The 12,306-nt window shown below is 36.0% G+C and overlaps 1 protein-coding gene across 4 annotated transcripts in view; it reads left to right on the top strand.

The window, feature by feature from the left end:
• LOC105226142 (uncharacterized) overlaps nt 1-12,306 on the top strand; it is a 270,787-nt gene that overhangs the window by 135,678 nt on the left and 122,803 nt on the right. The gene's annotated exons all lie outside the window — the stretch shown is intronic.

Below are 12,306 nucleotides of genomic sequence, written 5' to 3'. Positions count from 1 at the left end.
CAGTTGCATTAATAGCACGCTGAATTATAAATTTAAGTAGCTGAATTGCGATTTTAAATCTTATATTGGCTTAAAAAGGTATTGAAATATTGCTGAATTGTTTTTTAAATTTTTAATATAATACTAATGTTTTGGAATAGCATTAATAGCGCGCTGAATTATAGATTTAGGTAGCTGAATTGCGATTTTAAATGTTATATTGCATGAAAGAGATATTTTTTTTAAAGCTGAATTGTTTTTTTAGACTTCTAATATAAAATTAATGTTGTGGCAACCATAAATTTTTATCAGAATGTGCTCTTCAAGCAAAATTTAGCTGAATTACATTTGTGCATAGCTAATTGTTATTATTTTAACAAATAAATGCAATTTTTTTTTGTCTTTTTTCGACTAATTTCCTAGCTTAATAGCGCTGAATGCAATGACACAAACTAATTGATACTTTTTGAACAAAATGGTATATTGTTTTAGTCAAAAATTAGCTTAATTACAGTATTAATGCTTGTGAGAGCATATATTTACGACGAAATGCGATATTTCTGCAGAAATTAGCTGAATTTCATCGATGCACAGCTCACAATTTTTTGGTTTTCCCAATTAATTCCTTAGCTGAATTGCGCCGATTAAATTTATAATTAATTGATACTTTTTGAACAAATTAGTATATTTTTTTCCCAAAAATTAGCTTAATTACACCTATGCATAACTGAATTTTATCTGTGCATACCTAGTTCCAGTTTTTTTAGTAAACAAATACAAATTTTTAGTTATTTCCTAATTAATTTCTTAGCTGAATTGCGCTGAATACATTTATACATAGCTAATTGATACTTTTTTAATAAATTAGTATAACTTTTTAGTCAATAATTGTTTGAGTTACATCTATGCCTACATACTTCGTAATTTTGCGTACATAAGTACGTTTTTTGTATTTTTTTTTAATAAATTCTTTAGCTGAATTGCGCTGAATACATCTATTCCTAGCCAATTGATACTTTTTTTTTGACAAATAAGTATAAATTTTAGTGTTTTTGAATACATACCTTAGCTGAATTGCGCTGAATTTCAGTAATATTGTACTAATGTTTTCTCTATCTCTACTCTTGCTTTATTTATATGTTGATGAGCTGAATTTGCAGATATATTGCGCAAAGACTTTAAATTCTGTATATACACACATTTTGTTTTTTACTGTTATTCAAAATATTTCTTTTAATCTTTACCATGATTACGTTATTGTGCAAAATTGCAATCTCTGACATTGGACTGTCTTACTTATCTCTAGATAACTGTTATCTCATTAGCTGTCAACGTTGAAACAACAAAGCAATCAGTCAAACTGTTGAGGTAAAGATACGGTTAGAGTTTATAATTGGGAACATTTGTTTATTCTTTTAAATATTATACTATTATTCTTGTTTTTTGTTCTGGAGTAAAGCTTTCAGTTTTCTCAATTCTATAAAAAAATTTATTTTATGGGGTTTTATTTCTATTCAAAAAGTATATATGTATATTTCATTAAAATGTTTAAGTTTCATTTGAAGTTTTTTACATTTTTTGTTTTTTTTTTGTTTTTTTAATTTAAATAATTACTTTTGAGTTTCTTTCTATTTATTTTTGATGTTTTTCTTTCCTTCCTGATCGCTTAACCGCATTAAGCAATTAAATAAAGCGCGTTTAAGCGTTTAGAGTTGTTTTTGACATAGAAAAACCTTAAACTTCTTGTGGCAGTTTCTTTTGTAAGTCCGTGTGGCATGCCACATAATGTGGCACACAAAAAATACGCACATTTGTGTGTGTTCATGCTCCAAATGATGCGATTTTCACAACTTTTCCTCAACACTTTTCACTTTTGAAGTCAAGTGTGGGGAAGTAGAAATATTTTATAGAAACACACACATACATACAGCGCGTTTCCGTGTATTGGTGTGCGTGCAAAAAAGTGAAAATTGCATTAATTCGTTTTATTTCGCAGCATCAGCGCAAAGTAGTTAGTTGTTGTAGATTTTCTGCTGTAAAATAAAAAAAAATCGCGAGGCTTGCCGTGGGCGGCCGCTCAGACATATGTACATATGATGTATGTACATGTATATATGTGTGTGTTGCCTTCTCATTATATTTAGGTCTCTGTGATTTTTCTCCACTTACTTGCTGCTATTTTACTGCAACTCTCTCGGAAAAAGTGTTAATAATGAAAATAAATAATGAAGCGCTCTAGAGTGTTAAGGCAAACACGCCTCTCTCACCGCCAGCAATATTGGAATTTATGCTAATATATATCTCATTTTTTACTTTTTTATAGACGTGTATGCGCGTATATATTTTATATTTTTGTAACATGCTTATTTATTTATGCAAAAGCATAATATATTTTATTACAATCAGCGCTGCACTCAAACGCAATCTCGCCAATGCACTTAGCGGCAGCTTGTTAGCCGCGGCTAATCAATTAAGCAGGCAGTCATGCGTGTCAGCCGACACATGCAATGCATTAGCGTTGCTATAAAAAAATAAGTATGTTGTGTACATACATATAATATGTTTGTTAAAAATAAAAACAAGCAGTTATTATTTGAAAGTATGAAAAAAGTTGAGTAAAAGTTGCAAATGCAATTCAGCGCTGTTTTTTTTAGCTTCTATAAATAAATACATACTATTTGCTTATAGCAGCCGCTTCATTTTTTTAATTCAGCTACTCTTTAAACAATTCAGCGAAAGTTTTTCAGTAAAATTGATATCATTTTAACTTAAGTTTAATGCTTGCACTCGCGCATTGCAATTCAGCTTACATAATTCGAAGGTATGAAGCAAATATTGTTGTCTAAGCAATTCAGCGAAAGTTTTTTAAGCAAAATTTATAACATTTTCACTTGTGCAATTCAGCTCACATAATTCTGCAGAATATAGTCTGGTTTGCTTCGTAAATTATATTTAGCTTTACTTTAGAACAGTAGCTCTGTTAATATATAAATGAAATCTTCTTATGTTCTTATTTTTATCAGCATGATAAATTTTTTATATCCCGTTACAATCCAGCGATTTTAAAGTTTTTCAACCCTAGTTTTGTATGTGCTTAACGTTTCATAACACTACTATTAGTAATTCAGCTGTTTAATTAAGCATAACTTGCTTTAAAACGCAACATAATAACTATTTTTTAGTTCTGCTGAAATTTAACGATTCGTTTTTCTCACGATTTGTTATTACTGGCTCATTAATGCTTACTCTCACGTAATATTTACAAACCCTCTCTAATATATTACTTTTACTGTAATTCAGCTCTTCTAAACTAAATGTAGCCGTTTTTACAGTGAATTCAGCACTCATAAACAGAATGAACTCCTTTTTTAGGATATTTTCTATACAAAATACTTATATTTGGAGTAGCCAATCACTTGTTTGCGACAGATTTTATAAATTTGCATTCATTCTAAGCATATTTTTCCGCTTCAGTTACTTTTGTTGCTATTCAGCGGATTTAAGCTGAATTCAGCATAGTTTTTACTTAAGAGCTGTATAAAATTTAATATTATCTAAAAGCATAATCAGTCAAAGCTCTAAATGAGTATTTGCAAAGTTAATTCAGCGCACTTGTTGCAGTTTCTGAAGTGAATTCACTTCTTTTAATTAGCATATTCCACTTTTAAAATTATTTTCTATACAAATTATATCCATTTATAGTAATTAATTACTTGCTTGCCGCAAACTTATAAAATTTTCATTTAATATAACATTTTCTCTGCATATTGAATCGCTTCCATAAGTTTTGTTGCAATTTGGCGATTTAAACTTAATTCAGCGTGGTTTTTATTTATCAGCTAGTAGTTCATATATTTGAAGTGTGTGTAATGCCAAACCTTTCATTATGCAGCTATAAACCTAATTCAGCGCACTGTTTTATGTTTCGATAGCAGCAAATGGATTAATTGTTTTAATTACCTTATAGTTGTTACTACTCAGCTTTATTAATAGCTATTCAGCACAATTTTTTCAACAAATTTTATTATTCCTTAAATTATAGTGTGTTAATTACTTCACCTCTAATACGATTTTTATCATTCAGCTTCATTAACAGCAATTCAGCGCAAATATTTCAATAAATCATATCAAGTAACCGATTTTTCAAAAGAGAAACTTTTGTTTCCACTGCATTTACGTTTAGGTTATACTCCCTTTGAACTCGTGTACCTAATTTAAGCCACTTTAGCTTAATTCACGACAAATATTTAATGGCTTAACAGCAAAAGTCACTTTGAATTTCGGTTTTTATTACTCCTCATATTCTTATTTGTCACACTTGCGGGCATATATGCCTTTTATGCCACACCTACCCACATTTCATACGGCATACATCACTCTCTGCAGCTAATTAATAAATTTTGTACAAATTACACGACGATATGCATCACTATAACGGTAAAAATGCCAAAGAATAATGAAAAATATACAAGCACAACAAAAACAAATGCAAACTCAACGTAGCAGCACTAAAATCTGTCATAATAACAGAAAAAAATCACAAGAGTGACAAGTTGAGTGTCAGTGCCAAGCAAATACGCTTTTAACTAAGTAAATAAGTAAATAAATAAGTAAGTGTATGAGCACATAAATCTGAGAATAAGCAACGCTGTATGAGTGTCAGCGTCTGTCTGCGTGCGTGTGTGTGCACTTAAGAAGACATAATGCGAGCATAAGGCCGCAAAGCATATGCAACTGCTTACCGTTACCAACGTATTTACATATAAATATGTATGTGTTAGTGTGCGTGTGTGTGTGTGTATGCATGTGAGCGCATGCAACATTACCTTCAAGCTGCACATTTTCCGTTTCCATTATTGTGTATTGTGTTTTTCCAAACAATTCACTTGTAGCAAACGGCCCAGCCTACGGACGGACGGCTCTTTACTTAAACATCAGTTTCATCTTCAGGCTTTTAATTTTATTACCATTGTTGCTATTAACGTCTTTACATCTTTACATTAGTGCAACGTTGTTGTTTTTGCTGTTACTGTTAAGCATACATTCGGCTTTAATGGCACATGCACACACCAACACTCACACTGGCGTGCAAAGCAATTTGTAAGCGAGCGTTCTGCTTGGGTGTGTGTGTGTGTGGCATCACTTTCATCGCTTGTCTGCAACAGCAGCAATAACAACAAACAATGCGTAATTACAATGCCGACACTGCAAATCACAGTAGCGTGAAGAATTTTTTAATTATTACAAAGCGACAGCGGCAGTGGCAGCGCGCCCAACGAAGCCGCAACCACCTGCCATCAGCCATCGGCTGGCAGCCGCGTTGGCGCGCTCCGCTTGCTTGACTGCCGCAGCGTGCGCACTGCTTGGCTGCGTCCGCGTCCGCGTTCATCACCGGCCTCTTGTAATCCCATTCAGCGCGTTTTTACTTTTTCCTTCGTCGCCGTCTTTTACCATTGGCGCTGCTGCTCTGATTTGCTTTTCACATTTTTACCGATGCTTTTGTTGTTATCCACCCGTCTGCTGGCATTGCGCCTCTTTCTTGTAGGTATAATAGAGCCACATGGTAGTTGTTTTTGCGCCTTTTTGCTCTGTAAATATGTTGCAAGTGAAGGCTTTCGCGTAAAGTTTACTTTCAGCGGACAGCAGCAGCGAGAGCACAGTGGGGCAAATTCAGTGTTAGATTTAATACATTACTATTAACTTAAATGACCATCAGCTGTCATTCAGCGCCAATTTTCTTAATAGAAATGAATAAGCGAGGTTTGATTACAGCGGCACCAATTCAGCGTGTGTGTACAAATTTTTACTAAGGATTTCGACCATCAGAGGAGATTCAGTCCCTGTTTTCTCGACCAAAATGAAAAACTCCTGTTTATGTTATTCAGCGCGAGGTTTGGTTACTGCGGTATTTATTCAGCGCCTTTTCAATTAACAACAATATGAAGCCAAAACTTTTCAGCTTCATTTAGCTTAAAATTAACGCCACTCAGCGAATTCAGCGCGAGGTTTTTAAAAAAGAAAATGTTTAGTAAAGATTTCGAACATCAGATGGTATTCAGCGTTTATTCTCTCGACTAAAATTAAAAACAATGTCATAATTATGTTATTTAGTGCAAGGTTTTGGTTACAGTGGTACTATTTAAGCGCTTTTTCTATTGACAACTGTGTTGAACAAAACTTTTGAACATCAATTGCTTTCAAATTAACGTTGTTCAGCGTATTCAGCTCATTTTTTGCTTGCAAAGATCTAATATTCATTAAAAATTTTAAATTTACTTATTACTTGAATGTCACCGCTTTGTATTGCACGTTAATAACTAACAACTTACAGTCTAAAATGAATGCTTCGTGCTTTTCCAGTAATTATTCAACCCACAAAATCAATTCAGCGCTTCATTTTTTTTAACTTAACACTCACATAAATCAAATTGTTGCTGAAGAGCGTAAATTCTTGCTATTCAGCTAATTCAGCGCAAGATTTTTCGCTAAATTTAAAAATTTTCATTAAAATATAAATATTTTCCTTTTTTACCGTCGTCAATAACATAAAAATTGTCATTTAATGTCACTGTAAGGTACGCCGAGAAAGTAGCGCGTGGCTTTGTAGTCGTAGCCGATAGCTTATGGATAATAAGCGCTGCCCATTAAAAAAATATAGTGCGTAAAGCTTTGTGGACAATAAAAAAATCACTAATGTGCTTGTACTATTTATCAAGCTTAGAATTTTTAAATCTTCTACTTGTTAGTTTGCAGTGTGTAGAATGCCGTCATACTTCATTAAATTGCAAAAAACCACAAGTCATTACAACTTTGCAATGCTTGATTGATTGAAGTGTTACAAAGGCCAGCGTAAAAGAGTGAAAATATTTCTTCGAGTAAAAGAAATTAATCCACTATGGCGGATGGGATTTTCTTTTATAGTTAAGCGTGACTTTGCACTTTCAGTAAGAAAGTGAATGTGCTGAATAGTTTAGAATTTCACAAATAATGCCATCTGATAAGAGTGCACAAATTTGCGACTATTCAGCTGCTTTAAATGAAATTCAGCGCAATTTTTATATGTACAGATACACAATGATACACTTGAGAAACTAATCTAATTATAATCAATCTTTTATATAACTTCAAACTTAATTCAGCGCTTACAATTTTTTAAAAAATTTATAAGAAGAAATAATTTTACTGGAAAATGTACAAACGTATAGTTTGATTACTGTAAAAATATATATTTTGAAGTTTTCTTTTCATATCTCTTGTACACTTAGCAAATAATAGTTTTCAACTGCAAATTGTTATTCAGCCAAGTTTCTAGCAGTGCCAGAGCAACTATAATTAATGCTTACCACAATTTTTATAAATACAAATACGGACAGGTTGTCACTTCTGATTATTTAAGCCGGAATAAATCAATGCAAACATTTCAAGTTATTCAGGGCATATACTTTTACTTAACTCTTTGGAAAATTTATTCAGCGCACATGTTTTAGTATAACTATGCAGTTAACTGAAATCTATAATGCAGTAAGCATTTTAAATTATATTCAGCGCTTAGAAACTAAATTCAGCATAAGTTTTTCTATACCAAATGCATATATAAATGTGTAATGCCGAAAGCGGCAGCAGTATACATTTTAAATTATATTCAGCGCTTGAAAACTAAATTCAGCAGCATTTTTACTACACCAAATGCATATATAAATGTGTAACGCTGAGAGAAGCAGCCCATGGCATATATTCAGCGCTTTCAAAATGAATTCAGCGCAAATATTTCAGTTAATTTTACTGTTTTTGTTATTTTTAAACTACTACTAAGTACATTAACAGGCGTGTCACAGCAATTGCTTTTAAATAACCGAACCAGTCTTTAATAAACATTAGTCAGTAAAACAAGCGTCATTCTAAGTTTTGCCGCAGCAAATGACAAAGGTATGACAAAACCACTGCCAGCAAAGACAAAATGTTGAAGCAATAAAAAGGCGAAAAAGAAAACATTACACAAAAAAGCATGCAAAAAGAAAACCGAGAAATAAAACTGCAAAAAGCACCAACATATCATTTTGATTGGCATTTTTTGCTCAACAGTTTTTACTTGCTGCTACGGAATCAATATAACCAGCAAACCAAGTAAATGCCACAAAACACAACACTACAAAGTAACCAATGAAAAGAGCAAATAACAGAGCAAAACCGGAAAATTGAAGAAAAAATCGCATAATGAGCAGGTAACTGGAGCCTTTCCACCAACCACACACACACACAGGCAGACAAATATATTTGCAGCTACTTCAGCAATGCCGCACAATGAAAAGTTAGTGCAACAGCAAACCAATCACAACTGTCAATTCGCTCATGTGACCATTAGTTTGGCATATTTTTATTATTACTTCGTATTGACTGCACCCAATTGTAGCCAGCGGCGGCGGCGCCCAACAGCAGGAGCAGCAGCAACAAGAAATAATTTGTGGCAAACCAATGCAGCACGTCTGATGGCAACAGTGTTCCAAACAATCAATATGAGCTACAACGAGCTTTGTACACGCTTTGCGGGCATCAATTTGCCCCCGTCAGCCCTCGCAGCTTGCATTGATGTGTTCGTCACGTGCGCTTTTTGCTGACTGTCGAGCGCATCTAGCATTATTACGGTATTTCTGGTTATTTCTTGTCAGTGGAAACACTCCTCTTTCTAACCAATTTGTGGTAGGAAATTTTAGAGCAAGCAGAGAGTGGTGCAACGAGCAAAGCAATGATGAATTTGGGCGTAGAAAGGAAGCTTTTTGCACTCTATTCCAACATACTTCTATTATCTGCCATAGATTGCATTCGGCGGGAAATACTTTGCTCTGCTTTGAGTTCTAATTTTTTGGATCTTTACAAGCCATATGATTATTTCTTAACTAGAAAGACTTTTAGGAGATTTTCTCTCAGAGACGTAATTTTGGAAATATCTTGATTCTTAACTAGTTGTATGATTGGTTCTAACTTAGCAAGCCTTATTTGCAACATTCTCTCGTAGAAATACTTTTGGAAGCCTGAACCTTGACTTGTCGCCGATCAATAGCTTCTTCAACAGTCTTTCAAACAACGCACATGTAAACTCATTCGGTCGTTTGCATGACGAATGATTGCAAGATAGCTAGTTGCGGACCTTCTGGGTTTGGTTGGTTTGGCTGAAACGGCAGGCTCATGAGCGCTGGATCGCAAGCTGCCCGACTTTCCTTTGGAATCCATTTGCTTCAAACAACTTTTAAAGGAGCTGAATGGTCTAGGGCAGCTCCTGGCTTTCAGTTCTACTTCGGTTAAGCATTCGCTAGAAAGAATGTCAATTATCTAATAGGCCAGAACTATCTATGATGTCATATTCTTCGTTTCAATCAACCTACAAAAATAAATTGTCGACCTTTTTGAAAATGAGAAGACAATATATACCATACGTCGCTTCTCAGTTTAAAGCTAGTAATACTCGTATTTGCTTTTTGTCTTCGCTTTAATATGCGCTCCTCGATTCCCTCTCGGTTTACCTTAAGTTTTGGGTACTAGTATTGTTGTATCTTAGATTCAGAGCGCTTCTCGCCGTTCTCTTCTTTCTTGCAATTTTTTTCCTATTTTCCTTATTTCTAAACTCATTTACTCGTCTTTAGTGCTTTTCAGTCTCCGTAGTTTTCCGTACAACCGACCGCCCGTGTATTCCTTGCGCACTTAGTGTCCTCTTAAACCTCTCGAGTATTTTCTCTCTTTTTCACTTAATTTTGTTGCTTAAGATGTTGCCATTCTTATTTCATTTGCTGCTTTGAGCTTCCTTGTTATTACTTCTACTTGTCAGTTTGATTCTTTAGACTTTTCTTCAGAATTTTTTGCTTCTAACTGTACACTGTTTCTTGTCCCCTTCCACAATTCATTTCATTAATCTTCACCGGCTCCTTTTACACCTCACCGTCTTGACATTTGCTTCGGCTTACTATTTACCGCTCTCCTGCTGCCGCGCTGACAATCACAGGGTTGCACCGTGGCTATTGTTTGCTGCAGCAGTGTTGTAGCTGCAAGCAAAAAGTACAGGCGAAATAAAAATTAATCAGCAAACGTGCCACACAAGAATGCATTACAAGCCATCAATAAGGCACCGTGTGCCGAGCGAAACGAAGCACTACATGCACGCCGCTACTTGTTGTTGTAAGCCGATTGTTGTCGATTTGCAATTATTTTGTTCCTGCAAATTTTGTAACCTGCCTTAATGCAACCCCATACAATGTTGCATGACAACGACCTATAATAAAGCCAAGCACTAAATGCAAGAGGAACGTGGAATGGGAGAGGAGCAAAAGTTTGCAACATTTTGTTTCTATTCAAAGCCAAATCGGTAGTGAAAAAGTGTATGGCAAAGTTTAAACGCAAACAAAGAGAAATGACAATTTAACTTTAAGACGATTGTGAAAGAAAGAAATGAGAAAGTGCAACAAAGCGAACTAAAAAGTAAAACTGAAAAGAATGATTACTTACAGCAACGTTCTCTCTCAGAAAAAGTGGAAAATGGGAGAAAAAGAGCGGAGGCTATAAACTATGCAAACTTGTCGCTTTGGAGTCCAGTCAACGTCCACTGTCTGCTGGTTAGATGACTTAAGGCAGGTCAGTGGAGCAGGAAAACGAAGAAAAAATTAAAACAAAGTCGAAGTCTGAAAAGTATACTTAAAAGAGAGCAACAAAAAATTCTAATTACCGACAGCCCGACAAATGTCTGATAGATTTGAGATGAGCTGCAGAAATTAGTTTTTAGTTCAAGTAAGCGTCTAGAAAGATGAAGATAATATCGAAGAACATATATAACCGCAGGAGAATACTGAAAGGCAGGACTGTACAGAAAAAACCCAAGCCCGTGGATAATTGTAATGAGAAATAAATAGAAAATTATCTACAAAATATTGTTTGCTGGGCACCACAGGGCCCCTCTGGGAACTCCGAACCCGATAGGAATTATCTTCGATCTCTTTTCACTCTCATTTACTGCAAAGTGGTAAAGACGATTGGACAAAACTAAGTTCGACATGTTGCAAAGAAAATAGAAGTTCGGGGCTCTGTTAAGATACGTATAAGAGAGTTTTCGAAGAGAGAATGAGAGTTGACAAAGTAGTATCCGATTGTTAGTATGAAAGCCAGCCTGTGGTAGTGCATATGAGAAGATATGTGTTATACAAAGAGCAAGGTTTTGACCTCCCTTCAATTTCGTCAGCGCAGTGCCAATCATGTTTGACAGCCAAATTGGTGTATCGGCTTTCAGATTTCCACTCATCCACTTGTTTTCGCCTCAACAACGGAAGCTACACCACTTTAAGCCTAAGCTACCTCGCAATACCAACGTTTCAACTCCCGCAACCCCACGCAAATCCTTACCTAAATGCTGCCAGCAATCCACGACATTGATGAACTCTGCATTACATCGCAATTTGCGCAGCGCCACCGCGCTTCAAGTACCAGCTCCGCCACAAAAACCAGAGCTCAATTACTTCCCAAAACACCGCAGCCATGCCGCCGCAATGTGCGCTTGGCGCTCATTAACAAATTGCACCTATCACCCACCAGCCACACCGACAAACGGGCGTAGACATTAGACATCCACCACCAGCAATCCCACGCTGCGCCGTCGTGTTCTGCAACATTTGAGCCCATTCAGTGGCAATCGAGCACTTTGCGCTGCGACTCGACAAACTCCACGACAACTGTCCGGCCACTGACGTACTGAGACTGGCGCGCGGCAGCGCCATTTTCCGGCTGTGTATGTGCGTTTGCGTTTGGTTTTGCGGTTTCGTAACATTTGCAATGCGCGAATATTTGTCGTTGGCAGCAAGCAGGGCTGCATATACATATATGCTGCCAATGCGAGTTGTCCATCTTCCGCGGCAAATACACTGCGTCACTTACGCGCTGACAGTCTGTCAGTGACTCTGCAACGCCGATTGGCAACGAGGAACAAGCCTGTGAGTGCGCGCTGCTGTCGGAACCGCGCGTCGTTGGAAGTGCGGCACGCTGACAAATGACAGCGGGCATGTCAACAACAGTTACAGAGTGAAAAGAACACGCAATAACTGCCGTTACTTATTGGAATGCGTCTGCGGCGCTGCACAGCAACGAAGTGAGGTGGCACTGCAGTGAAAGTGTTCGGAAATCAATTTATAACTATTTATTGCTGTGCGCTTTTGTTTCCTTGTTTCCTCGGTTTTGTGTGGACTCGCAGTGCGCAGCGTCTTGCCGCCTTGGCAAGCAATGCATTGTATTTCGCACAGTTCGATTTTTAAATTAACCTCAATCCCTGACAACAAACGATAAGTTTGAGTTATT

The sequence above is a fragment of the Bactrocera dorsalis genome, chromosome 4, assembly GCF_023373825.1.
Source record: "Bactrocera dorsalis isolate Fly_Bdor chromosome 4, ASM2337382v1, whole genome shotgun sequence".
NCBI lineage: Eukaryota > Metazoa > Arthropoda > Insecta > Diptera > Tephritidae > Bactrocera > Bactrocera dorsalis.
This window is presented reverse-complemented; position numbering and strand designations above follow the sequence as displayed.